Below are 12928 nucleotides of genomic sequence, written 5' to 3'. Positions count from 1 at the left end.
ACATCCTTACAGAAGGCAATGGGGTAGTTTTTTTTCCACAAGGATTTGTCTCTCTGTTACATACTTATACATGAAAGAGATAAATAGTGTTAAGTTCTTACTAAAGCTAAGAAGGGTCTCAAAGGATTCCAGACATGAAGTCAGCTTATATTGTCCTCACCTGTTTCCCCTTCCTCTTTCCTCCCCTTCTCTTCTCCTCTCTCCGTACTTTCTGACCTCCGTTTTCTGCAAATAACTTTATCTACGGATGTGGGGGCTTCCTATGTGGCGCTAGTGGTAAAGAACCCACCAGCTAATGCAGGAGACCTAAGAGACACAGGTTCGATCCCTGAGTTGGAAAGATCCCCTGGAAGATAGCATGGCAACCCACTCCAGTATTCTTACCTGTAGAATCCCTATGGACAGAGGAGCCTGGCAGGCTACAGACCATGGGGTCACAAAGAGTCAGATTCAACTCAGCGACTTAGCACACAACACATAGCTCTGAGGAAGACATTGTGTACTACCAATTAGCAAAGGAAAGTTCCCTCTTGTTCGCCTTAAAAGTTCAGCTTCCATAAAGTAATGAGAATTTAGCCATCAATAATTAAGACTATCCCTGGGAAACACTCCCACAGAAGCAAGCAGCAGTGCTTTCTGAATAATAAAGCAGATTTTCCCAGCCACAGTGATTTTCTTTGTACATTTCACAATCCCCAAGGAGAAAAGGGAAGCCATTTTACAAAGACCCAGCAGCAATTCTGGAACCCCGGGAAGCATGATGATCACAAAATACTCCAATAGGTTGGCCCAGTTTAGGCCAAGTACTAAATAACACATCGCTCTTGAAATAAATGGCATGAGCTCTTTCAAAATTTAAAAGCTGCTTGATTTTGAGTCTAAAATTAGAAAATTGAGTTTGACTGTTATTTTCTCATCAGTGGGGCGGTTCTGTTTCAGCCAGGAACCATTAACCCACTGCCCTCTCCAAACAAGGAAGAGGATACGGCAGGCAGAGGAGGGAAAGATTTAACTTCCCTTCTGCAGGAAAAAATTACAGAAATATGGGAGGGGAAGAATTTTCTTCCTCCTTCTGATGGGAAGAGGAAACTTGAGTCTGTTTATTCATCAGATTTCCAAATACCACCTTACTCCCAAGAACAGAAGAGCACTTTTCAAATCAGAATATAGACAATCATCTCAAGCATCAAAATGCAGCCACACAGAAGGACAGCTGGTTCAAGCTGGGAAAGGATGCATTAAGAAGGCTGAAATGTTTCAGAGTCCTTACCCCAGCCAATGTGAAAAAGGCAACTAACTATGGACAAAGTTGGGGGGGGCAATGAGGGGGAAGAGAAAGAAGCTCAGAATAGTTCAGGAGCCTGGAAGGATGAGATTTCTTGCAATACATTTCAATATTGCACCACTGTAGTGGTGAATGACTATTGCCCTTCAAGGTACAAAGTATGTGAATCCGCCAGATGAGCCAGCTTAATCATAAACCGGGTCTGTGAGCCTCTAAACTGCTAAATAGCCTTTTTGCTTCTGAAGCGACATAGAAGCATTTGGTATATAGCATAGATCCAGCTATATCGTTGGCCTGACAACCCAGAAGATTAAAGAGGGTAGAGAGATACCAGCATCATAGCTTCTTTCCAGAGCTATTAAAATTGAAGAGAAAGAGATGGAAAGGAACAGCTTTCCCATCAGGGTACGGGAAATTGGAAACCATGGTTTGAGAGACTTTGCCTTGCTAGAGGAGCGAGGCCTTTGCAGATCTGAGTAATTGGAGGGTGTGGCAAGGAGACAAGAAAAATTCTAGAGTTGGAGACAAGTGAAAAAAATCTCCCATTATGACTGTCAGGTAAAGCCCCTTATATTCCTATATCCAAGGCAATATGAGCTGGATGCAGAGACACTGCCTGTACTTCCATCTCTCCTCACTCCTCTTTCCTGGTCCTCTCAGACTCTAGGAATGGCTTGGGGCTCCCTCTATTTCTCTCTTTGCTCAGTTTGCACTTTCTTTCTCCCGTTGATCAAGACTAATATCCATTAGCTATTAAGTCCTCTAATACTGACTCACCCTTTCATTCAACCAGCAAGCACTGAGAAACTAACATGCATCTGGTTCTGTTCTGGCTATATGGTATAAAGAGATAAATAAAACAAGGGCCTCCTCTCCAAAGGATGAATATCTAAACTTAGGGAATCAGGAAAGGCTTTCTGGAGGAGGTGATACAACCCAGTGCCTTAAAAGAGGAGCAGAAGTTAGCTGGGCACAGAAGGTACGTGTGCAAAGGCACTGAGGTATAAAACAGTAACTGACAGTGTAAAGACACTGACATTTTCTAAGATGACCCCAAGAGAGGGTTTTCTTACTGTCAATTTTCAAAACATTTTGCCCCAAAGGAAAAAGTAATAAAAGAAGAAAAAAATCAATGACGAAGGATTGCATTTTTAAGAACTTGTAGTGTAGTTGGCTCACTAAATCATCACTTAGTCAACCTCATTGATTGCCTTAATGAAAACTTAATTCTATTACTTATGGAACAAGGCCTATGAAAATACAAGCTGGAATTCCCTTCTCAAAACAGCCATAAAAATAACTGAAAACTCAAAAGGGCCTATGAATGTCCCAGGAAAGGCCAACCAGAAGCTGGAAAAGGTGGCCATGGCCTCTGAAATAGGCAAAGGGAGTTTCCCAGCTCAAAAATATCTTTGCCAAAGTCCAGGATCTAAAAAAAGAAAGGAAAGATACACTCTAACCTCCTGCAAGAAGAAACAAAAATCTATTTCTGCATAGACCACGACCAAGTCCAAAGACATCACATGGGTGCACGGGTAGGGAAAATGTACTTGCACGTGCGATCAAGGGAACGTGGATTTCAAAATGACTGACCACAATGCAGGGCCAGCAGGGGTGGGGGAAGCAGGCCAGGGAGGAGGCAATAGACATTCCCTAAACAAACCAAGTTCTAGTACATCTGTATACATAGCTAGTATGTATATATATATATATATATATATATATATATATACATATACGTGTCTGATTCTTGATACCATCAGAATCACTCCATGTTTGCTTGTATTAGATGCCAAGGTTTGCATTATCACAGAGGGTCCTCTGTGGAAAACAAAAGAGGCTGACTCTGGTTGATTGAAACATCAACAATAAAAAGAGTTTTGTTAAAGGACATTGCACAGCTCACTATAGTAGAGTAGTGTACATATACATATATATATATATATCTTTGCCATAAATTTTACCAATGAGAGATTCCTGTGTCAACCCACTTCTCTTTTTAAGAAGAGGATACAGTAAATAAAGTAATCCTGAGCTGGATAAAACTCAAGCTAGAATCAAGATTGCCGGGAGAAACATCAATAACCTCAGATATGCAGCTGACACCACCCTTATGGCAGAAGGTGAAGAGGAATTAAAGATTTGATGAAGGAAAAAGAGGACAGTGAAAAAGTTGGCTTAAAACTCAACATTCAAAAAACAAAGATCATGGCATCTGATCCCATCACTTCATGGCAAATAGATATGGAAACAATGGAAACAGAGACTTTATTTTCTTGGGCTCCAAAATCACTGCAGATGGTGACTGCAGCCATGAAATTAAAAGACGCTTGCTTCTTGGAAGAAAAGCTATGACCGACCTAGACATTGTATTAAAAAGCAGAGACATTACTTTGCCAACAAATGTCCGTATAGTCTAAGCTATGGTTTTTCCAGTGGTCATGTACGGATGGAAGAGTTGGACAATAAGGAAGGCTGAGCACTGAAGAATTGATGCTTTTGAACTGCGGTGTTGGAGAAGACTCTTGAAAGTCCCTTGGACTGCAAGGACATCAAACCAGTCAAGTCTAAAGGAAATCAGACCTGAATATTCATTGGAAGGACTGATGCTGAAGCTGAGGCTCCAATACTTTGGCCACCTGATGCAAAGAGCCAGCTCGTTGGAAAAGACCCTGATGCTGGGAAAGAGCGAAGGGAGGAGGAGAAGGGGACGACAGAGAATGAGATGGTTGGATGACATCACATATTCAATGGACATGAGTTTGAGCAAACTCTGGGAGATAATGAAGGACTGGGAAGCCTAGTGTGCTGCAGTCAGAGGGGTTGCAAAGAGCTGGACAAAACTGAGTAACTGAACAACAACATAAACCATTTACCCATTAGTATTCTCCTTATTTCACTCAATGGAGGCTCCATTCTCTAAGTCAATCAAGTTTTTAGAACCACGTTAATTCCAGAATCACTCCATGTTTGCTTGTATTAGATGCCACAGTTTGCATTATCATAGAGGGTCCTCTGTGGAAAACAACAGAGGCTGACTCTGGTTGATTGAAACATCAACAATAAAAAGAGTTTTCTTAAAGGACATTGCACAGCTCGCTATAGCAGAGTAGGCTGTCTGTAACTTTCTCAACATTTTTCCCCATTTGTCACATCTATGATAGTCTGACTACTCCAAATATTCACTCGGTTCTCATTTCCCTCCTTTTCCACATATTCCCATGCAATTAGTTGACCATATTACTCAGCTTTGGTCAGTAAGAGGCAAGCTTAAGTCTACTGGGGCTTCCAGGGATGCTTCGGCTCCCCCGGTATAATGGAAAGATACATCTGGTGCCAACCTGTCTCTGCTTCTTCCTTGAAGAGACTGCAGCCCAAGGGAAAGGCCAAGAGGCCAAGAGAGAGCCTTGATACCATCAACAAATGCCAAAAAGCCTCATAATTCCAGCCTTCTTATTTAATGCAGGGAGTGAGGAGGGCTAATGGCCTAAGCCACCACCAACTGGGTTTTCTGCTTTGGCAGCTGAAAGAATGCCAAGCTAACACGTTTCCTAGTACACTGAGAAGGCTCAAGTCTAAGCAACCAGCTGCTGCTGCTAAGTCGCTTCAGTCATGGGGCCAAAAGCAAACTCCAAGCACACACCCACGTCTTATCCCAGGGATGGGGGAGCCTGGTGGGCTGCTGTCTGTGGGGTCGCACAGAGTCGGACACGACTGAAGTAACTTAGCAGCAGCAGTAGCAGCAGTTCCACATCAGAAAGTTCCCTCGCTGGATAAGACACAAGAACTCTTCAGAATCTTTCCATCTCCAGCCTCATTTCCCATTGCCTGGAGCTTCCAAAAATATGTTAACCTGCGTGGGGTACATGCCCATCACAGCCCTGACTGCATCTCACATACATTTTTTAATAAAGATATTGGATTTTAACCAATGAACAACATATTACCTCTCAGAAAGGGAGACACTCTGCTCACACCTCGACTATAAACATATTAGAGACAGTCTGCAAAACTGACATCTGCATTCGTATTAACATAGTACTGAGGAAGGCAATTTAGAAAGAAAGAGTTTCTTTTAAACATGCGAATGTGCCCTAAATCATTTATGAAAGAACTTTGTGATCCTAATAACGAGATCCTTCATAATCCTGCTGGGCTTCCTTCATTACCCTAGCGATAAGCCCAGGGACACTCGCTTCTTTTCATTGCTCTCTGTACAACGCTTCTCGGCCAGGGTTCTGTACAGTTGCTTCCTAAATGCAGAGATCTAGAAAGAGCCTTTCTCCAAAGATCGGGAGCCAGCGGTCAGCCTAAACCAACTCATCCTCTGAGACTCAGTGGGAGGTAGAAAGCTAAGCACCTGAACTGGAGGCTCTGAGAAAATAAAGCAAAGGTTAAGCCCCTCGAATAAAAGACTTAGGGCTCCAATCCGCTGGGCAGCTTGTTGTGATGACGCTGAGGAGGAATGCCAATCCCAGAGTTATTTTGTGCACTATATCGAACCTCTTGCTACCGTGTGAGATAAAGCCAATGCAACAAATATCAGTTGAACTTTGTGCCATTGCTGTGAAATGTCAGACTGTTTCTGTCCTCAAAAATTTGAATCATTCCATTATTAGTTTTTGCTTTTGATGTTTGGTTTTGGTTTTTGCTTTTAAAAAGTCCATTTATTTATGTATTTATTTTGCTGCACTCTGTGTTAAGTGGGATCTTCCTTCCCCAGCCGGGGAATGGAACCTGCGCCCCCTGCTGTGGAACCACGGCATCTTCACCACTGGACCACCAGGAAAGTTCCTCAGTTCAGTTCAGTTCAGTCGCTCAGTCGTATCCGACTCTTTGCCACCCCATGAATTGCAGCACCCCAGGCCTCCCTGTCCATCACCATCTCCCGGAGTTCACTCAGACTCACATCCATCGAGTCAGTGATGCCATCCAGCCATCTCATCCTCTGCCGTCCCCTTCTCCTCCTGCCCCCAATCCCTCCCAGCAGCAGAGTCTTTTCCAGTGAGTCAACTCTTCACATGAGGTGGCCAGTGTACTAGAGTTTCAGCTTTAGCATCATTCCTTCCAAAGAACGCCCAGGGCTGATCTCCTTTAGAATGGACTGGTTGGATCTCCTTGCAGTCCAAGGGACTCTCAAGAGTCTTCTCCAACACAGTTCAAAAGCATCAATTCTTCGGCGCTCAGCTTTCTTCACAGTCCAACTCTCGCATCCATACATGACCACTGGAAAAACCATACCCTTGACTAGACGGACCTTTGTTGGCAAAGTAATGTCTCTGCTTTTCAATATGCTATCTAGGTTGGTCATAACTTTTATTCCAAGGACTAAGCGTCTTTTAATTTCCCTACTTAATTGTTTTTAACACGTATTGAGGACTTGCCATTGGACAGGTTAAAATATTCAACCCTGTTATCTAGAGTCTATCACTATTGACAGACAGTTGGCAGACAGGGAAACTGAGACTATGTTTATTAACCCTCCCAGAGTCAAAAGAACAGTAAATTGCAGCACTTCTTCTCCTTCAAGAGGTGACTCAAACACTGTCAAGATGCTGCTGCTGCTGCTGCTGCATCGCTTCAGTCATGTCAAATTCTGCGACCCCATAGAAGGCAGCCCACCAGGCTCCACTGTCCCTGGGATTCCCCAGGCAAGAACACTGGAGTGGGTTGCCATTTCCTTCTCCAATGCAGGAAAGTGAAAAGTGAAAGTGAAGTCGCTCAGTCATGTCCAACTCTTCACGACCCCATGGACTGCAGCCTACCAGGTTCCTCCATCCACGGGATTTTCCAAGGAAAAGTACTGGAGTGGGTTGCTGTTTCCTTCTCCAGGGGATCGTCTCAGCCCAGGGATCCAACCTGAGTCTCCTGCATTGGCAGGCAGATTCTTTGCCACTGAACCACCAGGGAAGCCCAAGACAACATTGTAAAGCAACTGTGTTAGTCTCTCAGTCATGTCCAAGTCTTTGCAACCCCATGGAGAGTAGCCCACCGGCTCCTCTGTCCATGGAGTTCTCCAAGCAAGAATACTGGAATGAGTTGCCGTTTCCTTCCCCAGGGGGATCTTCCCAACCCAGGGATCAAATTTTTCAGCCACCAGAAACTCCAATAAAAATTAATAGTACCAAAAGCGGGGCAGTGGGGTGACAGACTCAGTTCAGTTCAGTTTAGTTCAGTCCCTCAGGCGTGTCCAACTCTTTGTGACCCCATGAATCACAGCACACCAGGCCTCCCTGTCCATCACCAACTCCGGGAGTTCACTCAGACTCACGTCCTTCAAGTCCGTGATGCCATCCAGTCATCTCATCCTCTGTCGTCCCCTTCTCCTCCTGCCCCCAATCCCTCCCAGCAGCAGAGTCTTTTCCAGTGAGTCAACTCTTCACATGAGGTGGCCAGTGTACTAGAGTTTCAGCTTTAGCATCATTCCTTCCAAAGAACACCCAGGACTGATCTCCTTTACACAAACTAGGATACAAAAAAATCTCAGCTGATTTTTTAAATTGACCATGGTAGTAAACGATATCATGTTGAATTGAGAAACTCATTTGTTTATTCACCAAATTATTTATCCAGTTCCTACCACTTACAGAATTCATGCTAGGTACTAGGGAAACATAAGGGGGAAAATGGTTACTTACAAAGAACCTATATTCATATACTTTTATGTATATAGCTTTTTGCATTCATGGGTAATTTAAAAACTTAACCAGGTTGTTAACCCAAAGAGTTGTACAAAAAAATAAATAAATAAAAAATAGTAGAAGAGTAACCAAAGGACAAATGCCTGGCAGCCATCTTTGAGAGAAACCTCCAGATGCTTCAAATAGCTGCTTGAGAAATGCGACCAGAGGCAGAAAAGCAGGGGATTTTTCCTCTCGCAAAGGTCACAGGCCGATTTCATCTTAGATATAATACACTGGTTGCCTCCATCATTGTTATTTTCTTTCTCAAATGAGAACGCTCCTGGAACCAGACAAAACAAGATCACTCCCTCTAGCTTGAATAATTTCTGGAAAGCTTAGCTGTTCTCAGCCCCAGCTGCTGCTTTTCTAATTAGCATCTCTCAACCAGCTTGTTGTAATTCCAAACCCTCAAAAGACATGACTTCTGTGAGCAGAGTACAGCACCATCTTTCATATGATGCTCCTAATTATGCACTTACCGAAGGTTAAGAGAAGTGCTTTGTTTTCTTATAAAGTATTGTACTGGTCTTTCAGGCAAAAATTAGAGTCTACAACAAAAACCTGCTTGGTGTTGAGAGCTATTATTTTTTTCTTAATTATGGGTTTGTTTTGGGTGTGTGTATATAACTGATTTTCTTTGCATGTTTATTCTTTCCCTGAGTGGGGCATTTCTGGGAGATAATGACTGGATAAGGTTAGAGGTCAACTTCTCCAGCTGTTAAGTATCTTTCAGAGCCAGTTCTTATGGGCAATTGTTATCGTTATTATTGCTTATTGCTCAGGCCAGAGTTTCCTTTGAAAAGTGTTATCTCCCTCACCTCAGAGAGAGTGGAATCCCTTAGGACAAGTGAGGCTTGCTGTATGACTTCCTTTAAGAATCAAGATGACCTGAAGAAGTCCATTTAAACAGCAGCATGTCACTCAGAAACAAAGGCAAAATCTCAGTGGAATATTTAACTTGGAAATGGGATTCGGGCCATTCTTTACAAACAAATATTAGCAAGCTTAGCAGCCTTAAGAGCAGTCAGTCCTCCAGCAATTTCCCACTCATACTTCCTCCTGAGCTCTCAGTGGGGGCCCCCACTGACCACAGCTGACTGCAAGGTGGGCCAACCAGTCACTCCCCACCACCACCCCCCAGTCCACAGGGCAGCTTTCCAGGAATGCTCACTTTGGAGGATGCTCTGGGGCTTCCCTGGTGGCTCAGAGAGTAAAGAATCCGCCTGCTAATGCAGGAGCTGCAGGAGTCACGGGTTCAATCCCTAGGTCAGGAAGATCCCCAGGAGAAGGGAATAGCTACCTACTCCAGTATTCTTGCCTAGAGAATTCCATGGACAGAGGAGCCTGGCAGGCTACAGTCCATGGGGTCACAAAGAGTGACATGCCACTGTTTAAATGGACAGGACTGAGTGACTAACACTTTCACTTTTCACATGAAGGCCAGTCAGGCCACGGACTGCCCAGAATAAGCACCCAAATCCAAGCCAACTTGAGCCCACGGGTCTGTTCTGCCCCCTCCATCCTGTTGCAGGTGAGAGTTCACTGCCCTTCTTTTTTAGGGAGCTTTTTCTAAGCATCCCAAGAAGAATGCTGGGCCTCCCTGCTGACTCAGAATAGAGAATCCATCTGCCAATGCAGGAGACACAGGGTCAATCCCTGGGTCAGGAAGATCCCCTGGAGGAGGGCATGGCAACCCACTCCAGCATTCTTGCCTAGAGAATCCCATGGACAGAGGACCCTGGTGAGCTACAGTCCATGGGCTCACAAAAGAGTCAGATACAACTTAGTGACTAAACAACACATAACAAATGAGGGCTTTTATGATGGGGGCTCCTGAGACATGGGCAGCAAGTAGAACTTTTGGCACATGTGGAGCAAAACAGAAGGTACACTGGAGATGCACCATAACCGTCTGATGCAGGGGTCAGCAAACTTCCTGTCAAGGGCCAGAGAGGAAATACTTCGGGCTAGCATTTCAGGTGGCCTCGGTTGCAATTACTCAGCTATCCTGCTGTGCTTTGCACTGTAGCCCCGAAGTAGCCACAGGCATTGGAGGAACAAGTGGGTGTTGATCGATTTGATCCACAGGACAGATGTTGCCCACCCCTGATCTAGTAATGAATAAATCATCAGAGAAAAGGAAACTTTGTTTCCTTCCAAAATCTATTGTTTTGAATCAAAGCATCCACTCATCTCCTCGCTGTCTAGTGGGCTCTGAACACTCTCTTTTCCCTTCTGCCTTACCAACTTTATCCACTGATGTTTCTTCCCTTCCCCTGAACTCAGAGTTTGTTAAAGAGTAGGAAGGGCACAGCCACCCCAGAACCCCTTCCCATTTTTAAAGTACTCTAGGGACCCAGCCAATCATAGCATGGAGCTCAAAGCTGAGGACACTGGAAACCTTTAGTAATCTTCTTTATTGAAAGGGAGGGAGGAAGGGATGACATTAGTTTTTACATCAGATCCTGACACACAGCTCCCACTGGGCCAGATACCTGGGAACTAAAAATGTTAAGAAGACCGAACCACTGCCCCATCTTCCCATCATCACAGACATACATTCAACACACAGTGGGGAAATGAAGACCAGATAATCTCAGTAATCACTCCCATTCAGAAAGGGAAGGAATGATCAATTCAGATTGAAGGCAGGGAGAATTATAGTCTCCACCTCTAGAAGAAGCTACAAAGTCATCTAGTAGAGATATGGATGCAAGAAAGGATTTGTGACCATTTATACAATCTATCATACTCAATATATTAGAAATAGAAAAAAAAATTCTGCTGCTGTAACAAATCACTACAAGCTTAGGGGCTTGTGACAACATGAATTTATTTTCTCATGAGTCTTTAGTTCAGAAATCAACACTGGCCTAAATCAAAATAGCCTGTGTGGATTTAGACACTGGCCTAAAATCAAAACGTAAACAATGCTGCATCTCTTTCTGAAGGTTCTAGAGAAATGCCTACTTCCTAGCCTTTTCCAGATTCTAGAAGCTGCCTGAATCCCTTGGCCTGTGGCTTCCTTCCTGTATCTTCAAAGCATCTATCTGACCATTCTTACAGAATCACATTTCTGTCTGACCATAGCTAGGATCAGTTGGTCCACTTGGTAGTATAGTCATCTTCATACATTAATATGTCATTATGGTTTATACATGAGGGTCATGTGAGTTTGGTTAGAGTTGAGTTGCTAACAGAGGGAATCCCTCTGATTGATGAGGGCTTTCCTGGTGGTTCAGGTGGTAAAGAATCTGCCTGCAATACAGGAGACCCGGGTTCAGTCCCTGGGTCCTAAAGATCCCTTTCCAGAGGACTTGGGAGAAGGGAAAGGCTACCTGCTCCAGTATTCTTGCCCGGAGAATTCCATGGACAGACGAACTTGGCAGGCTAGAGTCTAGGATGTTGCAAAGGGTCAACTACTGTTATTCTGCAAGACTGAAGGATGAACACTTTCAAGGCTAGAAAGTTCTTCACTTTTAAGGATTCATGATTAGATGGGTCCACCCAGGTAAGTCCTGGGTAATCTCCATATCTCAAAGCCCATGACCTTAATCACATCTGCAAAGTCCCTTTTGCCATATAAGGTAATATCCGCACAGGATCCAGGGAATGTGGTGTGGACTTCTTCAGTGGTTCAATATTCTCTTGGCCACACCCAGAAACTCAGACTATGACAGTTCCATCACATAATGATGCTGTTCTGTCAAGACAAAGCTTCAGAGTTTATTAGGAGAGTCGAGTTGCCATAACAGAACAACACAGACTAGGTGGCTCAGCAACAGAAATTTATTTTCTCACAGTCCTAAAGACATGAAGTCTGAGACCAGTGTACTAACAGGGCAAATTCTGGTGTGAGCTCTCTTCCTGACCTGCAGACACCCACCTTCTCACCAAGTCCTCCCGTGGCAGAAAGAAAGAGACAGAGAGAGAGATCTCTTCTTCTCCTCAAAAAGGCACAGTCTCAGAGGATTAGGACCCCTTCTTTAACCTCATGGTTAAATAAGGACTTAACCTTGATTACCTCCTTGGAAGGAAAGTTATGACCAACCTAGACAGCATATTAAAAAGCAGACATTACTTTGCCAACAAAGGTCCATCTAGTCAAGGCTATGGTTTTTCCAGTGGTCATGTATGGATGTGAGAGTTGGACAGTGAAGAAAGCTGAGCACCAAAGAATTGATGCTTTTAAACTGTGGTGTTGGAGAAGACTCTTGAGAGTCCCTTGGACTACAAGGAGATCCAACCAGTCCATCCTAAAGGAGATCAGTCCTGGGTGTTCATTGAAAGGATGGATGTTGAGGGCGAAACTCCAATACTTTGGCCACCTGATGCAAAGAGCTGACTATTGGAAAAGACCTTGATGCTGGGAGGGATTGAGGGCAGGAGGAGAAGGGGATTACAGAGGTTGAGCTGGTTGAATGGCATCACTGAATCAATGGACATGAGTTTGGGTAGGCTCTGGGATTGGTGATGGACAGGGAGGCCTGGTGTGCTACGGTCCATGGGATCACAAAGAGTCGGACAAGACTGAGTGACTGAACTAAACTGAACCTCCTAAAGACCTTATCTCCAGACACTGTCACATGAAGGGTCAGGGCTTCAACATATGAATTTGGAGGGGACAATCCATAAGTACTTTTTCCCAGAGATGACCAGGGATGGCAAAGCAAACGGTGTGGCCAAGTCTGGATTCAACGAGGAAGCAAAACTTTCCTCATATGTTCATGCAAGGAGAACAAAACGGAAAATACTTCAAGCATCAGTTATATCCACCCAGAGCCATTAGTGGGTTTTAAGCAGGATAGATAGAATCAGATTAGATTGACAGAAATAGGAAGATCTGCCTGGCATTGTTGTTAAGGATGGATTAGAGCAGGTGTCCCCAGCCTCTAAGATCTAATGCCTGATGATCTGGGGTGGAGCTGAAATAATAATAACAGAAATAAAGGGCATGATA

The sequence above is a fragment of the Budorcas taxicolor genome, chromosome 10 (genome assembly GCF_023091745.1).
Source record: "Budorcas taxicolor isolate Tak-1 chromosome 10, Takin1.1, whole genome shotgun sequence".
In the NCBI taxonomy this organism is placed as follows: domain Eukaryota; kingdom Metazoa; phylum Chordata; class Mammalia; order Artiodactyla; family Bovidae; genus Budorcas; species Budorcas taxicolor.
Note: the sequence above shows the minus strand (reverse complement) of the source record.